Source organism: Orbicella faveolata, unplaced genomic scaffold, assembly GCF_042242905.1.
Source record: "Orbicella faveolata isolate gen_17 unplaced genomic scaffold, um_ofav_v1 contig_50, whole genome shotgun sequence".
Taxonomy (NCBI): Eukaryota; Metazoa; Cnidaria; class Anthozoa; order Scleractinia; family Merulinidae; genus Orbicella; species Orbicella faveolata.
In genome coordinates, this window is record NW_028301581.1 from 495,807 (window position 1) to 521,185 (window position 25,379).

The window sequence follows — 25,379 nt, forward strand, 5'->3', positions numbered from 1 at the left end:
TTGGCAAGTGACCTTGCTGATAATATATCCTGTATGCGTTGATAATGATACTTTATACATGTCTTGTTATTCACTGTAATGAGAATGTTGCCACTTCTAACCTGGGACAATGATGCCAACTGTTCAACTGCTTCAACAGTCCATAAAATTTGTATCTACAGAAACATAGAGCTTTCTTGAAGTAAAGCTACAGCATCTCCGAAGAAAACCATTCGAGGACAAATAGTATGATTTCTGTGATAAGGATGTACCTACTGCTTGCAAACAGTTCTTATCGCAGCCTGGCCCGGCGTCATAATATATAATGCAAGTAAGTAAAATGTTCACGGAAAGCTTCGTATTTTGTCCCTTGAAAGCAAACATGTAGAGACTTCAAACAAATCTTGCAATAAAAATGAGTCTAAACAATGCGTAAGTACATGACAAACGCTAAAGGCAAAAAATACGCATTTGGGTACAATGGGAGTTGTGCAGGCCTGTTGCAACTTTTTAATTTCTGAGATTAATATTAATCCAAATGATATTAATAATCTAATCCTTCCAATTTTTTTGCCTTGTCTTAATCTATTACTGAATTATAATAATCTATTATTATTATAATCCATGGATTAATATTAATCCGAGTTGTCCTGAAGTTTTGATGAATTCAACAATCAAGCTGAACATGAGGTTATTGATTGATTATGATGTGAGTGGGCCAGCTGGCAGAATCCTGTGAATTTGAGGACCTGTGTGAAAGTTTAATCATGAGATATTAGTTATTGGCTTTCAAGATTCCAATATTAAGAGAACAGCCAGTCTCTGCCTCACCACTATGCATACTGCACACTGTGTCCATTGTAATGTTGGGATGTCACCATTTCATGCCCCCATACTGATGGCTGAAATGGTAGTGCACAGGTCTACACACACAAGTGGTTTGGACATACAGCCTGATCTAATCTCGGCTAGGTTGTTTTGTTTCATGCCTTATTGGGTATTTGATCCAGACTGAGGGCAAGTCACTTTCCCTTTACTATATAACATTGGACTTGGTTGGTCGACTGGACAGTCTGATATATTTTGAGATGGTGCTGCCATTGGTTCAGGGGCTGTTTCTGTTATGCTCTCCTGTGTTGGATTACCCAGGGTGTTTAGCTGAGAAGCTTGGGGTTTGGAGGAGAGCAGCACAGGCACAGGATTACTGTGGGTAGTATGTCAACAGTCAGTTGCTTCATGAAGACCATGGAAAGAGAGCATATATTGTTGGGGACATTGCTGGAGGCAAAACTGCTTTTTAGATATCTTTTTAATCATTTTATCTTTTATTAATTGTAACACTTGATATGCATTTTTATCAAATGAATAAAGACATTATGATTATTACTATTATTATTACTGTTGGAGGTAACTCTTTGACATTTATTTTGTAATTGTAGGTTGTGGACCTAGGACTTCTTCTTGTTCTAGATCTGTAAACTTTGCACCAATTAAAGGGCTCGTGTAACACTAGAAAGTACAATACAAATATACAAATTAATAGAGGTAACAAGATGAAAGAGTAAAACAAAGCAATGACAAATGATTAGTCACAAACAGAAGTAAATAGGCACCCTGCAAGGAAGTAAGTGAGGTTGGCCATAATTGAAAACTTCCTTGAAATTACAAACATGAATGAAGGGAAGAAAAGCAACACCAATATAATAGTAAGATAGTAAAAATCATATGCAAGCGTTTTGCAAAAGTAAAATTATATAAATACCTAAATGAACTTCAAGTTCATTTTTGAAAGCTGACAAATTGCCTGCTATAACGACAAGTGGTTGGTCGTTCTATGACTCAATTATCCTGGTAAAGAATGCCGAGTAATATTATATACATTAACCTTCCTGCCCTCAATGTTCAGCTTTTACAGAATGATTTGCTTTTGTTGACTTTAATTCAAAAACATCGTTTGAGTTGAGATGACTTCAACAGAAAACAACAAACTGCAGCATGCTGAAACATACAGTCACATTTTTTTTGCAAATCAAGTGTGAAAAATATTTCTCAACAGGCTGATGTTGACAGAAACTTTGGCTAAGTCTTGCACCTTACATGGCTGCTTGATTGGAACATACAATTTTATTCCCCTTCAGGTCCATCATTTGTGTACCTGATTTATCTATCTACTGCAATCAGCCCACCCTCAGCTTTTTCAGCCATGCCCAAGTCAAAGGTCTGTTGCACTAATGTGTGCATAATTCCTCTCTTGCAGTCAAGAGGTGAAGCCAGCTTGACTTTGGACATAAAACGTTGTCCAGTGGATCTTAAAATTGCAACTGCACCAGGGACTGTTAGGGAATGTTATTCAGTAATCAGCTTTTAGGGCTGCCTTTGGTAGATGAAATAGCTGTTTTAAACACTGCCAATAGATTACAATTGTTGTTGGCAATGAGAGATCCTGGTGTAATGAGATGATACAAAGCTAAATATGCTAAAGTAATAATTAAACTGAAATAGTTGTCTTTATGAAATATTGTATGCAGTAGACAATATTATGTTATATTCATCAAGAAATAGTTTGTTTGACAGCTTTCGTGAAAACACCCTGAAAAGAACAAGCCATTTATAGGAATCAGTTGGTACAAACCGGTACACATAGCAATTAAAATGAAATGAAATAATTTCCACAATAATGATATGATGACAAATTACTGGTATATAATAATGAAAGGTGCATAGAAGAAACATCACTCAATTATTTTCATGCAAATGAAAATAATTTATTGCAAACTTAAATAAAAAAGATGAATAAGCTACACCTGTGGCATGGTCCTTAATTAATTTTGTTACTGGATTTTGTTTAGTTATATTGAACAGGATGATGGCCTATGAACTGATTTTTTTTAAACACAAAATGCATCCAAATTGTGGTCGAAGACTAAAAGAAGAAACAAAGAAAACATGTCTTAGCAACAATGGACTCATCATGCCCTGTAGGGTACAGGGCATTGTGAAGACTGGTCATAATTTTCATCTGACTTGCAGTCTTTTTGTGGCCTTTGCCCTGGCCATGTGGCATTGCATTTAGCTTGGAGAAGTTTCTCTGATTAGCTCTTGAAACCTTCCTTCCTCAGCAACATCAGAGAGAGAACTTCCCCAGATTTCGGCGTGGGCGAGGATTGGTGCTTGTAAGCTGATCAGAGCTCAACGTTGTGACTGCTGGGGTCACCAATGCAACCCAATTTTTTCACTGGCAACTACCTTTCCATGCTTTTTGCTGACTGAAATACTTTTGCTGGTGACTAAAATTAATATGAAAACTAAGGGGCCAGCTGGCCCCAAGGTTTTTTCCTGAAAGTCGAGCCCTGCTGAAAGTATCAATCAGTCATCTTTCATGTTTTTAAGAGAAAAATTGTTGGCAGCTGCTGTCATTTTGTGTAGCATACGGTGTTGATCCATTGCCTTAGTGGTAATAAGTTGGCAAGGCTTTTACAATAAGGCGAGAGATCTTTCCTTTCTAGTTTGCAGCCTTTCTTTTGCAATAACTGGTAGCACACTACAGACAACTCTTGCCTTGCAGACACCCTGCTATTATGGACAGCCTGATGTTACTGATAGAGGCTCTATATGAAAAACCATAATTTAGATGTCAAAATTGGCAAAATAGAATATAACTACATCTGCACTTAGTTAAGTCGGTAAAAATCCTGTGATATCACACCAACTGTAAAAATCTCAGAAAAAAATATAATAGGATATTAAAACTGAAACATTAAAGCTAATATTAAAACTAATACAATGGACTACAAACTACTAAGTGTTAGAATGAAAATAGCATTTATTATTAAATCTTAATAATAAATCTTAATCACTTTCTGAAACAGACGGTGTCTTATGGCCTTAATGAATGAAAATTAATCTGTCAATTTTCTGACACTGTCTGGCAGAGAGTTGAATGATGGAGCAGCCATTGATTTATGGCTATTATCCTATCCCTATTGCAAAATTGTGAACACTTCATATGATCCCACACTGATTCTTTTAGTGTTTCTCAATCGTTACGAGGGACACCTTGAATGTATTGAGTGATTTGTCATTGTTCTGTTGTCTTGGAGTGTTTACTACTGGTAGTTTGTACACTATTTTGACCTATACTACATATATTACAATTTTTTGCTTAAAAGCACAAAGCAGTATGTGCACTGCATGTGGGTTTATATGACTTGTATTGAGTCATTTTCATCTCACCCCTCTACTGCAGGCAGCCCTGCTATAACGGCAACAAATGACGATCTCAAGGATGTGCACTATAACAAGAGTCAACTGTATTGGTGTCCACTTCTATGGTGAATTTGATAGAGGGATGGTAGTTGTTGAGGGTTTCAAGGAAAGTTACTGCTGAACTTGAACCAGTTGTTAGTGAAGTGGTTTTTCTAAGGTAATAAGTCTGATGTCAGAATCTGTGAATTGGGTGATGGTTGGGAGCCTCATTTCTCGATAAATTTTATGGTTTAGCTTTCTGTGTAATAGTTAAAACAGGGGTGTCACACCAGGTCAGGAAATGGTCAGGAAAAAATTCTTCTAAGGTCAATGAATTTTTTGTTAATTTAGGGAAAATTGGGATTTTGAAGAAGAGTCAAGGAAAATATTCAGCACGACTGGTTTAATACTTGTAAAAGCTGGAGAAGATTTTGGGTCACTGTTATCTCAACTTTGTTTTTTCCTTAATAAAGAAGGAAAATCTGTTGAAAATTTTAAGTTTAATGAATGGGTAGAAATGAATGAAGCCACTGCTATCTGCTATGTGACATTTATCTGACAGCATTGCAAATCTTACTTTGGGAACATTTGTGGTGATAAGGAAAGCACTGGTATTGAGGAAAGAGTTCCCTAATTTGGATATGTTATTAATATTCCTGAAACTGTGATCAATACGATGTCTTGTAACTACTGAGGATTTAATGATAATAATAATAAAAAAATAATAATAAACTGATATTTTAAAAGGAGGCCTCCAATCACCTAAAGGTGGTTTCCAGGAGGGTCCTCTAAAAAATACAAGTCTAAAATATACATTAAAATTAATGTCTAAAATACAGAAGTAATAAAAAATAAAAACGTGAGACTAAAACTAAGGTTTTAAACTAGAACTAGGATTAAAAATCTACTTCCAACTAAGGTTAAAATGATTAACCAAGGAACAAGGTAAGACTGAATGGCAGTCAGTGAGGAGAATTACAAAAATATCAGTTATGACACTGGACGAGATAAAAATGAAGGACAATCAGTATAGAGAATTCCAATATCGGTTCTGACACTGGACGAGATAAAACTAAATGACAATCTGTATGGAGAATTGCAATATTTATTCTCACACTTGACAAGATAAAACTGAGCGACAATCAGCATGAAGAATTACAACAATTCTTTTGACAACGGACAAGATAAAACTTAATGGCAGTCAGTGTGGAGAAGTACAACATTATCAGTTCTGAGACTGGACAACACAAAACTGAATGGCACTAGGTAGAGAGAATTACAACAATCTCAGTTCTGACACTGGACGAGATAAAATTGAATGACAATTTGGATGGTGAATTCAACGATATTAGTTCTGATACTGGACAAGATAAAACTGAACGACAACCTGTATGGAGAATTGCAATATTTATTCTCACACTTGACAAGATAAAACTGGAGGACAATCAGTATGAAGAATTACAACAATTCTTCTGAACACAGACAAGATAAAACTGAATGGCAGTCAGTGTGGAGAAGTACAACATTATCAGTTCTGACACTGGACAACATAAAACTGAATGACAATCAACATGGAGAATTACAACAACATCAGTTCTCACACCGGACAATATCAGTTCTGACACTGGATAAAAAATGAATGACTATCGGTATGGAGAATTACAACAATATGAGTTCTGACAATGGACAAGATAAAACTGAACAACACAATCAGTATGGAGAATTACAACAATATCAGTTCTCACTCTGGACAAGACAAAACTAAAGGACAATCAGTATGGAAAATTGCAATATCAACTCTGACACTGGACAAGATAAAAATGAATGAGAATCAGTAGGGAGAATTACAACAATATCAGTTCTGACACTGGACAAGATAAAAACAAAGGGCAATCAGTATAAAGAATTGCAATATTAATTCTGACTCTCGACAACATAGACCTGAATGACAATCAGTATGAAGAATTACAACATTATCAGTTCTGACAATAGACAAGATAAAAATGAAGGATGAGTATGGAAAATTGCAATATTAATTCTGACACTGGACAAGACAGAACAGAACGACAATCAGTATGGAGAATTACAACAATATCAGTTCTGACACTGGACAAGATAAAACTTTACGACAATCAGTATGGAAAAATACAACAATAGTTCTGATAACAGACAAGAGAAAACTCAACGGCAGTCATTGTGGAGAATTAGAACAATATGATTTCTGACAACGAGCAAGGTAAAATTGAACGGTAGTCAGTACGGAGAATTACAACAATATTAGTTCTGACAATGGACAAGACAAAAATGAAGGATAATGAGTATGGAGAATTGGAATATTAATTCTGACACTGGAGAAGATAGAACTGAACAACAATCAGTATGGAAAATTACAACAAAAGTTCTGACAACGGACAAGATAAAACTGAACGGCAGTCAGTACGGAGAATTACAACATTATCAGTTCTGACTCGGCACAAGATAAAACTGAACTGGAGTCAATGTGGAGAATTACAACTATATCAGTTCTGACACTGGACAAGATAAAAATGAAGGACAATCAGTATGGTGAATTTCAACAATATCAGCTCTGACACTGCAAAAGATAAAACTGGATAAAAATCAGTATGGAGAATTATAACAATATCAGTTCTGACACTGAACAAGATAAAACTGAGCGGCAGTCAGTGTGAAAAATTAGAACAATGTCAGTTCTGACACTGGACAAAATACAAAATGAATGACAATCGGTATATACCTCTTACTAACCGAGTTTGAGGGCCGTACCATAAGTTACGGACCGAGTTTTTTCCCCCTTTAATTTATGGCTCAAGGGCAAAGCACGCAGGCCCTAAATCGAAGGGGAAAAAACGAGGATCCGTAACTTACGGTACAGACCGAGAGAACGAGGTTAGTAAGATATTTATTATATCTCCATTGTGTGTATGACGGGCTCAGGAATGATTTCTATTTAAGCGGAATGCCTTCAAATTTCTGATGCACCTCAAAATCAAAACAAGTCAATTTGAAATTGTTTTTAAGTTGTTAGCATGCTTCAATACACAATTTAGAGTAAAAAAAGTCTTAAATGTTTACTTGCTATAAAAGTCAGGAACACTTGGCGATAAATCACAAAACAGTTTTTCAACAAAACCAGCTTTAAATTTTAGTGTGCTGTACAGGAGAGTACGGCCTGATAAATTGACCAATCACAGCACGTGTACTAACTAAGAGATATAACAAAGTTAATTACAGCACTATCAGTTCCAACTTGGACAACATAAAACTGAACAACTATCAGTATGGAGAATTACAGCAATATCAGTTCTGACACTGATTAAAATAAAACTGAACGGGAGACAGTGTGGAGAATTACAACAATATCAGTTCTGACACTGGACAAGTTAAAACTGAACGACATGCAGTATGAAGAATTACATGAATAGTTCTGACACTGGACAAGATAAAAAAGGAGGACAGTCACTATGGAGAAAAGCAATACCAGTTCTGACACTGGACAAGATAAAAATGACTGACAATCGGTATGGAGAATTAGAACAATATCAGTGTTGGCAATGGGCAGGGTAAAACTGAACGACAGTCAGGATGGAGAATTACAACAATATCAGTTTTGACACTGGACAAGATAAAACTGAATGACGATCAGTATGGAAAATTACTACAATACCAGCTCTGACACCGGACAAGATAAAACTAAATGACAATTACTATGGAGAATTAAAACAATCGTTCTGGTGATGGACAAGATAAAACTCAACCGCAGTCAGCGTGGAGAATTAGAACAATATTAGTTCTGACAGAGGACAAGATGAAACCGAACAGGAGTTAGTGTAGAGAATTACAACAACATCATTTCTGATACTGGACAAGATAAAAATGAATGACAATCAGTTTGGTGAATTACAAGAATATCAGTTCTGATACTGGACAAGATAAAACTGAATGACAATCTCTATGGAGAATTGCAATATCAATTCTGACACTTTACAAGATAAAACTAAACGACAATCAGTATGGAGAATTAAAAAAATAGTTCTGACAACGAAGAGAATAAAACTGAACGGCAGTCAGTATGGAGAATTACAGCAAAATCAGTTCTGACACTGGACAAGATAAAACTGAATGATAATCAGTATGAAGAATTACAACAATATTAGTTCTGACACTAAGCAAGATAAAACTGAACAGCAGTCAGTGTGGAGAATTACAACAATATCAGTTCTGACACTGGACAAGATAAAGCTGAACAGCAATCAGTATGGAGAATTGCAATGATATCAGTTTTGACACTGGACAAGTTAAAACTCAACGACAATCAGTATGGAGAATTGCAATAACAATTCTGACAGTGGACAAGATAGAAATGAATGAGAATGAGAAGGGAGAATTACAACAATATCATTTTTGACACTGACCAAGATAAAACTGAACGACAATCAGTATGGAGAATTACAACAATATCAGTTCTGACAATGGACAAGATAAAACTGAACGACAATCATTATGGAGAATTACAACAATATCAGTTCTGACACTGGACAAGATAAAACTGAACAGTTATCAGTATGGAGAATTGCAATATCAATTCTGACATTGGACAAGATAAGACTGAAGAGCAATCAGTATGGAGAATTGCAATATCAGTTCTGCCAACGGACAAGATAAAACTGAACGACATTCAGTATGGAGATTTACTATTTAAGTTCTGACACTGGGCAAGATAAAACTGAATGACAATTAATGTGGAGAATTACTATCTTAGTTCTGAAATGAGCAAGATGGAGCTGAATGAACATCAGTATTGAGAATTAATATTGCAGTTTAGTTGACACTGAACAAGATAAAAATGAATGACATTCCATATGCATGGTGAATTAATCCTTAGGTTCTGGCACTGGCTAGAGCAGGAATTGTTTGTAATAATCTGTTGATCGATTACCGAGATGCTGTTTCGCATTGTAAATGACCTTTTATTGAAAAAAAAAAAACGAATACTCGAGGTGATGGCAAGACTTGGCTAAATGCAGCTTAATAGTAGTGTTCATGAGAAGTATTGAGTATTTTGGCCTGTTATTGACATTGCTCCTTTTGTTTTCCTCTTCGTAGATATGGATGTGTTTCCAGCTTTTTTTTAGATAATATTACCATCCTCTGTTTGCTTTGGAATGTTTTAGGAATAAAAATTAATTTGTGTTTGCTGTACATTGTGGTATTTCTTTTCTGTTACCTTTGCAGCCGTGTCACTGAAAACATTATCTTACGGCTGTAATGATATTTTTGTTATTTTTATAATGATAAGCCATGTATACATCCTGCATAGCAGGTGTAAACGGGGAGGGAATAGGGGGTATCCTTTCGCACGCAACGCTTATGCAGCGCTTTCTCTTGTGTCACTTGTATTTTCTTTGTATATACCAAGTGAATACAAGTGGGATATTCCAATGTATACCAAGAGAAAACGTTACATAACTAGTTTATATTTCATCACTAAGTTAGTTCAGAGGGTTAAGAACTCAGATTAACCAATCAAATTGCTTCATTGCTGGCACAGTATTCCCTAAGTATTGGACCGGGCACTGTCCAGAATGATCCCCCACGATCACTGTTAAAGATTTTCGTTAGTGTTATGGCGTTTCTGAAAGAGCTTGCTTTGATCACACGAAACACTCGTTTTGTTTTCTTTCCAACTCTTTTTCCCTTCTGTTTTGTTTAACATCAGGCGCGAGTATGCGACTAGTCGGCTTTCAACCAGAATTGCGCGTTTGAAGTTTGCAATGTTTCTCCAGTTTGTGATCGTGGCATTTTTCTGAACATTTTCAGTTGCGTAATAAATCCCTTATTAACGAAGCTTGCAATTCTTGTTGCCTAATTACTTGTAGAAATTTATGGACGTCCGGCCCATTAAATCCCAGGCATTCTGGATAAAAGTCAAAGTAAATTTATGGCCACACATTGTTTAAAGAGTTGGGTTTGCTTGACAGTATCACATCTGACAACGTCTCAGATGTTGAATCTTGTTAGTGAGCTTGCATACAACATATCCAGTCATGAAAAGAGCCCTTAACCATTTTTCACCGTGATTATAGACCTCGCCCCCAATCAGTTTTGTAATGAATTTCAAACATTTCTTCTGGTTATTTATGGAAAAGAACTCAACAACTCAACAATCAACCAATCAACCAACTTTGGGTCGATTTCCAAACACTTGGGCGATATTTCCCAGCCCTAAAGACTCTAAACAAATTCGAGAAGACTTTGGTTTTCAATAAAATGGCCAGAAGAAAAAGTTTTGAACGCTTTCTTATGAGCAGTCTGGCCGAAATAATAACTCCCTTAGTGACTATGACCAGAAAGTCGCCGCGACCGGGCTACGCGCAACGCGATTTTGACCAACTTTTAGTCGATTTCCTCTGGTCGATTTTTCTTCTGGTCAAAATCACGCTGCTCGTAGCCCGGTCTAGTCATAGTCACTAAGTGAGTTATTATTTTGGCCAGACTGCTGATAAGTAAGCGTCCAAAAATTTTTCGTCTGGCAATTTTCCTGAAAACCAATGTCTTCTCATATTATTTTAGACTCCTTAGGGCTGGGAAATATCGCCCAAGTCCCTGGTAATCGACCCAAAGTTGGTATAAATCGCGCTGCGCGTAGCTCGGTTTCGGTGACTTTCTGGTCATAGTCACTAAGTGTGTTAATATTTCGGCCAGACTGCTCATAAGTAAGCGTTCAAAACACCTTTTCTCGCCATTTCACTGAAAACCAAGGTCATCTGGAATTAGTTTCGAGTCCCTAGGACTGGAAAATATCGCCCAAGTTCCTGGATATCGACCCAAACTTGGTATAAATCGCGCTGCGCGTAGCCCTGTCTCGGCAACTTTCCAGTCATAGTCACTAAGTGAGCTAATATGTCGGCCAGACTGCCCATAAGTAAGCGTTCAAAAATTTCCCTTCTGGCCATTTCACTGAAAACCAAAGTCTTCTCAAATTAGTTTAGAATCCCTAGGGCTGGGAAATATCGCCCAAGTTCCTGGAATTCCACCCAAAGTTGGTCAAAATTGTAAAACAAAAATGCAAGCAAGATATAAATTCCCAACCATATTTATTCGTTGTAATAATGGGTAAAAAGATAATGGTAATGTTTTAAGAAATAGGTGTTGGGTCATTCGAAATATAATATTGGAATATTTTAGGTGTTTGGGATACATTGACATTATGGACTTGCTCCTTGACTAGCTGATCAAATGTTGCCTTTCTTATCGTTGTTGTTGTATACGCAGGTGCTGCGTTTCCTAGGAACTAGTTCTTCGTATGTGTAAATTACTTGACTGTTGTTACACTGGAAATAGTGCCATGTAATCTTACTATTTTGAATATAGTATCTACTTAAATAATTTGTTAACTGATTCTTGTTAGACCTGTTAAAATACTTTGGTACATTTATGTTGAGGGCCATTAGGTTATCAGTTTTATTACTGTCAAATGCTACCCTAGTAAAAAAAAAGTCTTACTACTACTACTACTACTACTACTACTACTACTACTACTACTACTACTACTACTACTACTACTACTACTACTACTACTACTACTACTACTACTCCTACTACTACTACTCCTACTACTCCTACTACTACTACTCCTACTACTCCTACTACTACTACTACTACTACTACTACTACTACTACTACTACTACTACTACTACTACTACTACTACTACTACTACTACTACTACTACTACTACTACTACTACTACTACTACTACTACTACTACTACTACTACTACTACTACTACTACTACTACTACTACTACTACTACTACTACTACTACTACTACTACTACTACTACTACTACTACTACTACTACTACTACTACTACTACTACTACTACTACTACTACTACTACTACTACTACTACTACTACTACTACTACTACTACTACTACTACTACTACTACTACTACTACTACTACTACTACTACTACTACTACTACTACTACTACTACTACTACTACTACTACTACTACTACTACTACTACTACTACTACTACTACTACTACTACTACTACTACTACTACTACTACTACTACTACTACTACTACTACTACTACTACTACTACTACTACTACTACTACTACTACTACTACTACTACTACTACTACTACTACTACTACTACTACTACTACTACTACTACTACTACTACTACTACTACTACTACTACTACTACTACTACTACTACTACTACTACTACTACTACTACTACTACTACTACTACTACTACTACTACTACTACTACTACTACTACTACTACTACTACTACTACTACTACTACTACTACTACTACTACTACTACTACTACTACTACTACTACTACTACTACTACTACTACTACTACTACTACTACTACTACTACTACTACTACTACTACTACTACTACTACTACTACTACTACTACTACTACTACTACTACTACTACTACTACTACTACTACTACTACTACTACTACTACTACTACTACTACTACTACTACTACTACTACTACTACTACTACTACTACTACTACTACTACTACTACTACTACTACTACTACTACTACTACTACTACTACTACTACTACTACTACTACTACTACTACTACTACTACTACTACTACTACTACTACTACTACTACTACTACTACTACTACTACTACTACTACTACTACTACTACTACTACTACTACTACTACTACTACTACTACTACTACTACTACTACTACTACTACTACTACTACTACTACTACTACTACTACTACTACTACTACTACTACTACTACTACTACTACTACTACTACTACTACTACTACTACTACTACTACTACTACTTCTGCGAGCACCGTTGCTACACTACATGTTTTCGGGTCAGCTGCGTTGTTCAGCAACTCGTTTGTTTACTCGCGGGTGTCGATCGAGAAAACAAAATAAAAATTGAAATCTAGATTTTGGAAGCGCTCTTGTTGGAATTAGTCGCGTTAGAATCCTTAACTTATTTTTAGTCTCCTGTCCAATTTTTCAGAATTTTCAACAACAACTTTTATTAGAGATCCTGGCACTTTTCCTTGATTTTAATTTGTAAACTTATTCTTGATAATTGTTATATTGAACGTGCTGATTTATTTGGATCATACAGCCTATGCTTGATAGTGGAAATTCAGAAATGAAAAGATTTTTCACTAAGTGAATTCTGCGAATTCATGCTAGTAGAACACTGCGCATGTACTGAAATCAGCGTTAATTTTCGAATTAGACGAATTAGACAGCTGATTGACAGCACGGGTGTGATCCAGATAAAAGAGCGCGGGCCAAACCGCATCAGAGTTGTAGTAATCGCTGTAATCAGTCAAGAGTGGCAGTAGGGGAACGTTGTCAGTATTGTAATGAAGTCACCAATGGTGGAAATAAAAAGCGAGCTAACCAAACAAAGAGTGTTTAAGTGATCGGCTAATTTCCCCAAGGTCGCTTTAACAAGCTGGTGGAGTTCCGGTTTCGGTGCCCGACGGCCCGGATTTTGTGTCGAAAATCCGATCAGTGGATGACTAGACGTGGCTATGGCCGTAATGTTTTAACCGGACCACTCCGGTTACCAACTGCTCGACCGTGGATGTTGTAATTAACATCATCATCATATGCAGACGGTGGATTAAACGCCAACATTAACGTTTACAGTCGCTGTCTAAAGGGAACTGAGACAAAAAATAAACAGAACTGAACATTGAGGGTTAAGTTCCAAGAAGTAGAAGCCGACGCGTGCGTGTCTTTCTTTTACGGAGTTACTTGCAGAACTAAGAGAAACAGGACAAGCTGAGTCAAGCCAAGTCAAGCCAGCACAAACCAGGTCAAGCCAGGACAAGCCAGGAAATCAACCCGCCAGATGGAGCGTAAGGCCTACTGATGTTGCGTACTCATTATTCCTTTTTCGTAACCTTTTCTAGCACCCTATGTTAGTTTTAAATAATATATTTGTTAGTACTTACGTACTTGTGCTACTGTTCGTTGTGGTGATCCAATTCTGTTATCTTTTAGTTAAAAGTTTGCACCGACATTTGATTGGGATTGATAGGAATAGTGGTTGTTGCAATTTATGCCACCTAGGCCTAAAGCCTCTAAAAAGATCGTTACGCGTTCTCAAATACATCAGGCACAGCTGATTGAAACGCACAGAGAAAGTAATATTTGTGTTTGTCCTGTATCCGGTATCATGAATGCTGCCCAAAAAGAGGAATTTAAAGCCTTCTTTACCTCTTTTCTGACGACAATAAAAGGCGATCTAGAAAAAGAAGCGCATACGACACGCACACAATTATGGCTGTTTATGATGATCAGCCTCCTGGGACATCGCGCCCTTTTCAACCTAGTAATTGGCAGGGACCAAACAGTCAACTAGACCAGTTACAGCGACGGTTAACATATTTAGAGAGTGTTTTAAGGCGGTATCAGAATCCGCGCCATTCCGCCAATCGCTCATATGACCGATCTTACAGAGGCTGGAATGATGAATATAGTAATGAATTCCGTATTCATCCCTTCTACAATCGACGTTCTATGTTAGCCATAGAGGAACCACCAAATTCCAACCAGGGAAACGCCTAAGGACTCTTGTTGGTACCCCAAGAGTCCGTTTCGGCAGAACAAAATTATTTAAATATTATAGACAAGGTTTTCGAAGAGCAACTAGAAACAACAATCAAGTTAGTGATAAGCCCAGAAATTGTTTTACCACTATAGATAGCAGATTCTCTCCAAGACATTCGGTTGCTCGACATAATGTTTCTACTTGTAAAACAGGTGTAAATAGTATTGATGATATTCGCACGGAATCGCCAATTGTAAATAGTCACAATCGCCTTGATGACAGTTTTTCTGACTCGCCTATTTCGGATATCGTGGTAATCCCGGGACACCCATATCCTACTAAAAATATCGTGTCTGGAACACAGTCTAGGGAATCTTTATGTCCGCTTTCTTCGGCGACGAAAAATAGTAATCACAATGTAACTTTTGATAATACATGTTGAGAAAATTAAATACAGTTACCAAATTGAACCAGAGTTCTCAACATACGAGACGCAATAAAAGAAAGGTTAACAGAAATACACAAGTGAAAGTGCGCAAATATCATTTATCAGAAATTGAAAATAAAATGGAGACTGGCTATGTCCATATTAATATTACCAAGAGAATACCGCAAAATCAGACAGTTTTCTCACTCAGCGATGACGCCGCACAAGGTGTTAACAACATGTCAATTTGTCCCGATGGAAACATTAACGCTGGCGTTACCGTGATTATTGATAAACATCATAGTACCTACGTAGATGACCTAGAAAGGAAAGAATTACATCTCAAAGATGTTATCACCACAAACAGTGACGAAACCATAGGAAAACGGAAACGCATTGAAGAAGTTAAAAATAGATACAAGAAATCATAATATATCGTCAGTTAAATTAAAACCAATATTAAAACAGAAAAGAAGTTACCCAATTTTAAGAGAAGAGATTAACGAGAAAATATTTCACACAGAAATGGAAGACGCTCCAAAGGAAAATGAACAAAGCATTGTGAGTAAACAACCCTTGTAAACCCCTGATCAAGTTGTACAACAGGTTTTACCAAAATCTGACTTACGCAGTCAGACCACTTCAGGTATTTTCAGGACTAGGAATTTAGATTCGGAAGCCATACCCAATGTGCACACAAAGAAAACCGAAACTCTTTCGTATTCACAGGAAATTACCACTGACTCTCGTCTCTTTGTCTTGCCCAGCCAAGCAAGCTGCCAAGAAGACTTAGTTCACGACAACGCGTGTGAAACACAGCAAATTTCCAGCTCCAAACATAATGAAACAAGCACAACAGTTGACTCAGCTAAAGATTTTTCTAAATTGCCAACTTACGAAGAAGCAGTAACCTTTCCTAGTTTAACAGAATATCTGACCAATACTCCTATGACGGAAGAAATAAGGAAAGTTTTGGATTTTGCAAGGCACAGCCCTCTAAAGGAAGCAATTGTTACTGTTTGTCAGGCCAATACACCTCCTTACAAATTCTTCATGCCAAAACAACGTAAACCACCCGATAAATCAGAAATTCCGTCTTGTATTACTAGAATGAGCCATTGACACGCTTTGGTTATTTATAACTACCAATCATTCACGAAAACAAAGAAACATAAACTAAACCAAAAAAAAACACTGAAACAAACAAACAACAAACAATTTTGTTAAGTATTGTTAAGTTACTAAGCGGGGTTTGACACGAATACTACTAAATTTTTGTCTGTTAACTCAGCAGTAAGAAACTCAACTAGGTTTAATCTTCTGTTTACACTTTATATTACAATTAAGATTTTACGTGAGCATTTTTGAACACTGTTATTCCTATCAACCCTTCGCTTATGCGATTTTCTTTTAATGCCGTATGTCCACATAATTTTTACTTGTAGGTTATACATTGTTCAACTGTAGTGTTGAGTTCGTGAAGATATATATATGTATATATATATATGCCTCCATTTTTTTTGTTATGGTATTGTCATGTTATCTTGCTTGCATTCTATTAACTCACTGTGAGCTAGGGACTAGCTCAATCTAATGGTGGAGAATATTATTCGTTGCAATAATGGGTAAAAAGGCAACGGTAATGTTTTAAGAAATAGGTGTTGGGTCATTCGAAATATAATATTGGAATACTTTAGGTGTTTGGGATACATTGACATTACGGACTTGCTCCTTGACTAGCTGATCAAATGTTGCCTTTCTTATCGTTGTTGTTGTATACGCGGGTGCTACGTTTCCTAGGAACTAGTTCTTCGTATGTGTAAATTACCTGACTGTTGTTACGCTGGAAATAGTGCCCTGTAATCTAACTATTTTTAATGTAGTATTTACTTAAATAATTTGTTAACTGATTCTTGTTAGACCTGGTAAAATACCTTGGTACATTCATGTTCTGCGGGCACCGTTGCTATACTACATGTTTTCGGGTCAGCTGCGTTGTTCAGCAACTCGTTTGTTTACTTGCGGGTGTCGATCGAGAAAACAAAATAAAAATTGAAATCTAGATTTTGGAAGCGCTCTTTTTGGAATTAGTCGCGTTAGACTCCTTAACTTATTTTTAGTCTCCTGTCCAACTTTTCGGTCAAACCTTGCCCTTTTTACTGAGCTGTTCAGGGAGTTTTATAGCGATGTTTAATTACTTTATTCCTACAATCTCCGACAAAAGTCTTGGCACACCTTCCCACTTTTGCAATATCTGTCAGGGCAATTTATCAGTTCGCCCCGTTCCGCCCAAATCAATTTTGTTAATCGTGATGAAGTGGTCATTGCCCGCTTACAACATTGTCGGGGGGGAACGGGGTTCCCCCTTCTAATGATGTGATTAGGTATTGTCCCCAAAATACCTTGTCAACGCATTTTCGTGCTGTCTGATCCAGGTGTGCCAAGGACTTTTGTTGAGGATTGTCGTTCACACTTCGACCCAAATAAAGAAAAGATTCCTTACAATAGCAGCGGCACCTCGTTAAGATATGTTTGTACCAAAAGAGCACGTTCACTTAATGAGATGGATGGCTTCAACTGGAACTCCCTCCCACGAAGCTGGGAGTTTGCATACCTATTTCTTGTAACACTTTAGTCGTACAGAATTTTCAACAACAACTTTTATTAGAGATCATGGCACTTTTCCTTGATTTTAATTTGTAAACTTATTCTTGATAATTGTTATATTGAACGTGCTGATTTATTTGGATCATACACCCTATGCTTGATAGTGGAAACTCAGAAATGAAAAGATTTTTCACTAAGTAAATTCTGCGAATTCTTGGTAGTAGAACACAGCGCATGTACTGACATCAGCGTTGATTTCCGAATTTGACGTATTAGACAGCTGATTGACAGCACGGGTGTGATCCAGATAAACGAGCGCGGGCCAAACCTACGCATCAGAGTTGTAGTAATTGCTGTAATCAGGCAAGAGTGGCAGTAGGGGAACGTTGTCAGTATTCTAATGAAGTCATCAATAGTGGAAATAAAAAGAGAAGTAACCAAACAAAGAGTATTGAGGTGATCGGCTAATTTCCCCAAGGGTCCCTTTAATCACGCTGCGCGTAGCCCAGTCTCGGCGACTTTCTGGTCATAGTCACTAAGTGAGTTAATATTTCGGCCAGACTGCTTATAAGTAAGCGTTCAAAAATTTTTCTTCTGGACATTTCACTGAAAACCAAAGTCTTCTCCAATTAGTTTAGAGTCCCTAGGGCTGGGAAATATCGCCCAAGTTCCTGGAAATCCACCCAAAGTTGGTCAAAATCGCGCGGCGCGTAGCCAGGTATTTGCGACTTACTAGTCATAGTCACTAAGTGAGTTAACATTTCGTCAACTGAAACCGCGCTGCGCCTAGCCCAGTCTCGGCGACTTTCTGGTGATAGTCACTAAGTGAGTTAATATTTCGGCCAGACTGCTCATAAGTAAGCGTTCAAAAATTTTTCTTTTGGCCATTTCACTGAAAACCAAAGTCTTCTCGAATTAGTTTAGAGTCCCTACGACTGGAAAATATCGCCCAAGTTCCTGGAAATCCACCCAAAGTTGGTCAAAATCTCGCTGCAGCGTAGCCCGGTCTCGGCGACTTTCTAGTCATAGTCACTAAGTGACTTAATATCTCAGCCAGACTGCTCATAAGTAAGCGTTCAAAAATTTTTCTTCTGGCCATTTCACTTAAAACCAAAGTCTTCTCCAATCAGCTTAGAGACCTTAGGGCTGGGAAATTCCTGGAAATCGACCCAAAGTTGGTCAAAATTACGCTGTGCCTAGCCCGGTCTCGGCAACTTTCTAGTTATAGTCACTAAGTGAGTTAATATTTCGGCCAGACTGCTCATAAGTAAGTTTTCAAAACGTTTTTCTTCTGGCGATTTTTTTGAAAACCGAAAGTAGTATAGTAAATGGCGGTACTAGGACATTATGCAAAAAACGGCATACCCACTCCCCTAGAAACCCAAAAAATACCCTCGCCGGGCCTCAACTCGAAAAATGCATTTTCAGGCCTCTAAGGGTATGTTTTGTCCTAAGCCCTCTCATTGGCAAATTTCATGTCTCCCAACCCTCTAGAAATCAAAAAAAATCCTTCTACTAGAAACCCTTCGCGAAGTCGGGTCATGACCAAAAAGTACTCTTGCCACCCCTCTGGAAATCAAAAAACTCCTTTAGCCAGAAACAGCATAAATTAGGCTATCTCAGGCCTCTGCAAATCAAAAACTTATTCACCAAGTGGCAAAACAGAGCTTTTGAATTTGATATAAAAGAGAAACGTTATTGATATATTGGTAGTATGAGTATGAAAAATGAAATTGAAATATATAAGGTTCATCCTTTGTATAATAAATATGCCGCGTCGAATCTTGGCAAGGTTATTAATACCAGAACAATGAAAATAGTTGGGTGCAGCTTAAATCATTGTGGATATAATCGTTGTTCTGTCAGCGGGCTGGGATTCAAACAAAACTCAATGCTAGCTCACAGATTTATATGGGAATGTCTCAACGGTTCAATTCCGAGTGATAAAGTCATTGATCATATTAATGATGTGAAAACTGATAATAGACTGTGTAATTTACAATTATTATCACAAAGTGAGAATAGTAAGAAAGCAGCAAAAAATCGAGATTATTCTTTTGTGAAGTATAATCATTTGAATAAGAAAAAAGTCAAATCAATAAACCGCTCCGATGGGACGATTATGATTTTCAAAAGTTTATCCACTGCTGGAAAAAAGCTTCATGCTAGTGCTGGTTCAGTGAAAATGACTTGCGATAAAAAATATGGCTATAAATATGCCTTTTCAAAGTTAGACGGCTCCAAGTATTCATTTGAATATATGGCTTTATATAAAATATACATATAGCCAGAAACAATAATATTTTTGGCTATCATAATAGCAAAAGCAGATATGGCAAAAATAACACATCTGATAGACGATCTATCTGTATATATAGGCTATACTATTTTCACCACAACCAAGTAATGTCGCTAATATACATTACTCGATGAACGTTTATATTTTCAGCACATCCTTTAGTGGTACCCAACTGTTGAAATCATCACTGTATCTCTTCCACTTTACTAACGCTTGCTTCTTCTTATGATTTCTCCTTATGATTTTTTCAATTCTGAATATATGCTGTTTGGCTTTTAACAGCTCAGGGTCATAAAAACTGCCTGTTATCTCTTCACCGTGGAGATCTTTTAATTTGTAAGTGACTGGATTCGCATATTGGATCTTATCAATTGTAAATACTTCCTCAGTCCAATTAGGGGTATATCCTTTGTCGAATACTTTTCTCTTGCCTTTGCTTATTCTAACCTTATCACCGATTTTAAACTTCGGTTTTGATGATGGTTCTGTATTACTATTCAGATTAAAGTATACAATTCCTTCATTTTTTCCTGACTAGCTTCAACAGGTGTCATTTTTATTGAACCATGTTTGGTGTTATTATACTGTTCTAATATTTTGGGAAGAATATCCAAATACTGATTACTGTATTACCCCAAATAGTAAACTGCTTCCACATTTTGGTTTTTATTGTTTTATTCCATCTTTCACAATGATTTTTCTTCATTTACCGTGGAATACAGTGTTATGTTATTCTTATCCAACAAGTCCTTCAAATGCTTGTTATAATAATCTTTACCCTCATCAGTCCATAAGTACTCAGGTTTTCTTCCCTCTCTGATAATGGATTTGAATGCTTCAGTTACAGATTCACCTTTTTTATCCTTCAACGGTACAATCCAGCCGTATTTACTAAACGCATCTAAAACCATCAGAAGATATCTGTAGCCCTTGTTCCACTTGCTGAACTGCTGCATTTCAACTAAATCAGAACACCATATTTCATCAATATGATTGACTGTTACACGCCGTCGAGTAAAGTTACGTTTTACTGGTTTGTGTAATTCATCAGCTAATTTTTCTTGCCAGTTCACTTCACTCGACGGATTCTTCCGTTTTTTGATACCCCAAGACCCAGTTTCTGTTTTTTATCGATCAATCAAGAATCGTGCTGTTGATCCCCTCTTTGGCATTTCACCATATGGTATTTCATCCAGTGATGAAACCATTTGCCAATCACAATCACCTTTGTTTTTTTTTTCCCATATCATAACAAATATCGTGATCAGCAGCTATCTCATCCACCTTATTGCACGGTTGTACGTACCATTTGAGAACTCACCGGTACATGGGTTGTATTCTACTTGCTTATTCAATGGATTATATGGTCCCATTTATTTGTACTGTCCTGGTGTCCATCCAGCCTTTGGTTTTGGTATTTTGCCAATCGCTTTTTGGATATCAATTGCACCTCCTTTGTACATGTCAGCATCAAGATCCATTCTGTCAGTTTTATATTTGTAATTTGGTCTCACTTTGGTTGATAATTAATTAATTGCTTCAGATCCAACTTTTTGAATAACAGGAGTTGCTTTCTTAATTCCCCAATCAATCGCTTGCAAGGTTTTCTTTGCTATGGTAGGTGCAAAAGTACGACCTAAACTTAATATGCTTGTCAACAGACTACCTCGAACCTCGTTTCTGATATTAGTCTTAGCAAGTTTGATGTCCAATCCTTTATTCAGCTGTTTATTCTTGTGCAAGCTTGTCAACAGACTACCTCGAACCTCGTTTCTGATATTAGTCTTAGCAAGTTTGATGTCCAATCCTTTATTCAGCTGTTTATTCTTGTGCAATCGTTTCGGCACATTTTGTGCAACGTACAAAACGTCATTTCCAGTTAGTGCATCTTTTGAAAGCCTGAGAACAATGGTTTCACGCTTATGAAATGCACTAGCAAGATTCTTTTTCTGATTTGGTGATAATTTCACCCTTATTTCAAATAATTGCGTCATATATTATATAGATTATATAAAATATGTATTTTGAAAAACATCCTCGTATTGAGGAATAACTAACTAACTTCTATCTTTGCTATTCTATTTATTTACACAATAACTAACTCATTACCAATTTTGTTAATCACAACCAGCATCTCTTCGTAAAAGACAATTGCGTCAACCTTGAATGCAGCTGCTGGAGCAGCATTTATTTTGTATCTGAAAATTAACTGTTTGGGATCCCTTGTAACTTTTTCTGTTTGGTTTGTTAAATCAAAATATATCATACCATAAAGACCATTAAAATTTGCAAGATTCAGTTGTGTACCAGTATTAAAATCATTTCTTCTTGCAGCATAAGACAAATCGTTAAAAATTCTCACCTTAGTTTCTGTATCATACTCAGTTTCTGGATAAAATATTCCACTTCCATATTCTAATGTACATGTCGTCAGATAACTATTAGCATCAGCGGCATTCAATTTATAAGTATCAAATAAGTAAGGATTTTCTGCCACGACATTTGTTTTATTTCTTTGGAGATATACAAATATATGCTTAACATAATCCACACTTGCTGAAATCTGATCAAAACCACTTGCTTGTGCTGGAGCGGACATTTGATAGACGATCTCAGATAGGACCATTTAGTTTCTTTCAAAAATGAGCTGACAAAATTGTCATATAGACTATCTTTTGGAATTAATTTGGGCACCCATAATAGAAAACGATTAATGGCGACTCTTCCATCATCGGCAGCATCTGCTTTTTGAATTAGCTCATCATCATTCTGAAGTGTTATATTGAATTGTAATTGCATTGGTATTAGCATCTTATCTTCTAACACTTCGAAGAATGAATATCTATTGACAGGAATAATAACATTGACATCAGCATTTCCCACTGTTAACCTTCGTCTTGCTTCAAATCCTGCATTCTGATTAGCATTAGCAATCTGATGGCTAGTATCCAAATACCAAAGACCGTTTTTTGCAACTGATCTGCTGAAATCATCAGAATACTCCAATAGATTCTTCACAAAACTGACCTTGTGGAGATTATCTGTATCATATACGATTTTACCAGCAGATTTGATCATCAGATGATTGATGAAAGAGTGTGAGCCATTGATGACCGTAATTCTATCACCTCCACCATAAGCTGTTCCATCAGCGAGTTTTGGTACTTGAAACAGAATTTTTAAAATAAGCATTATACCAATCGTAAAACGCTGATCTGTCATTGATTGTAAATTTGTATCCATTTTTATCTTGGTGTTCACCATTAGCTGGTGCTCTGATTGCATCATCTGACTGGTATCTTACAAACTCATTTCGTTGTAACATTTCACTTGATCTAAAAGCCATTATACTATTAGTTTAGATAAAAATTCGTGTTTTATAATATTTGACCAAGTATTGGAATTGAGTTGAATGGACTGTTTTTCCGAGCAGTAGTCCCTTTCCTTTCCTTTTCCTTACACCTTCTCCTGATATTAAACGATTCAATATTATATCTCTACTTTCTTCTTTTATCGTTGGAAGTGTTGGTGTTTTTTGTTTCACACCTCTTAGTCGTTTCATCATCAGATCACCTGATTTCTCTGCTGCTTTTTTTACCCAAACGCTCACCAGCGTGTTCTACTCCGGCCAGATTTTATTGCTTTTTTCGCGATTGGTTTGGCAACATTTTGGAATACAGATGATGCTATACTTCTTATCGGTTTGAATATATTGTCAACAATCAAACCGTTTCGTTTGTGTTTTTACACAAATTTACCCATTTGAGGATGGTAAAATCTTTTGAATTCATACGATTTCATATAAATAAATTCGACAATTCTTTTCAACAGTAAGCTAAAAGCTGTATCTGCGCCATTAAGATTTATCTGTCGTCTTTTGCCATCGGTTATATATATTCTCATTCTCGAAATGGTGTTCTTATTCACAGGATTAAATGTGACTCTTTGCGGTTCCATAGTGAAACTAAATGACGGTTTGAGGATACTGGTTGAGAAAGATTAAATTATATCTGTATCTCCTCCATTAACAAGGCTGATATTAACCAAATCACAGTGTATGTTTAGCATTTCTGTATCTTGACTTAAATCAGGCATTCGTGACCCATAATTTTCAGCATCTTTAAGAAAGCCAACGAGCTCGTGAAAATTTGATTGGGTGAGATCTAGTTGGTAGCCTGTTTTCAATTTTATTAATACTCTGTAGGTGGAGTACTGAAATTTTAAAATTATTGGATGTTTATCAAGATCATCATCACCATCGTTTTTATCATCGTCATCATCTTTTTGTCAGACTGGTCATAAATTGAATATTAACGGTGGAACTTCCATGAATATGTGGATTTAGATATGGGGAACAACAAAATAATAAACATTACACCTGGCAGCGACAACAATGATGCAGTCAATTATCAACAGTTAACAACCAAAGCAAACGAAAATGAAACGCTTTTACTTGATGGTTCAAATAAAATGGCTGCTGATTTAGACAGGAGTAACAACAAAATCATCAACTTATCCACTGACTCCCACAACGTGCTGTCAGCCACCAATATCAGGTACGTAAACCAAGTCAACGGGGCTATGATTATAACGCTGACTGATAGTTTTACAAAAAAAATAAATGACTCACATATCAGCGACTCAACAAACAAAAAAAGTGTTTTCCAATATCTTATGGATGATGTTAATCAATCAACACGTGAGAGTAACATTATTGTTGATGGTATCGAAGACTTTTCTGATTCACCTCATGATATTAGTAAAAAAGCTTACAGTTTCAGAATTGGAAAAGACGCACAAAACTGGTATGCATTTCGACTGGGATTCAACATGTATCTACTTCCTGAGGGTGAATTCACTTTGGTGATTGAATTCTTCCCACCAGCTATGGATCAGGTGACAGTGTCAGTTGTTTCTTCCTAACTGAGTATCAGTCAACAAACAATCAGGCTGTTTTCGAAATATAGTGGATTCATCATTCACTTCCATAAGTACGATGTAACTCCACCTGAATACAATTACGTTAATAATAATAATAATAATAATAATAATTTATTGATTTATAGTGCGCTTTTTAACATACCAGCTGATCAAAACCGCATTACAACAATAAATAACCTAAACCTATACAAGTATTAAAAATCTACAATAAAATTTAAAAATAATTAAAAAAACACTACATCATTTATTTATATAT

The 25,379-nt window shown here is 36.5% G+C and overlaps 1 long non-coding RNA gene and 1 pseudogene across 1 annotated transcript; one reads left to right on the forward strand and one right to left on the reverse strand.

The window, feature by feature from the left end:
* The first annotated feature begins 3,842 nt into the window (after positions 1-3,842).
* On the forward strand, positions 3,843-9,444 carry LOC149095496 (uncharacterized). The gene is made up of 2 exons (XR_016204852.1): positions 3,843-4,402; positions 9,349-9,444. It is a non-coding gene; the product is annotated as an uncharacterized LOC149095496 (long non-coding RNA).
* A 12,824-nt stretch (positions 9,445-22,268) lies between these two features.
* LOC149095497 (uncharacterized) lies at positions 22,269-24,396 on the reverse strand (annotated as a pseudogene).
* Between the last annotated feature and the right edge of the window lie 983 nt (positions 24,397-25,379).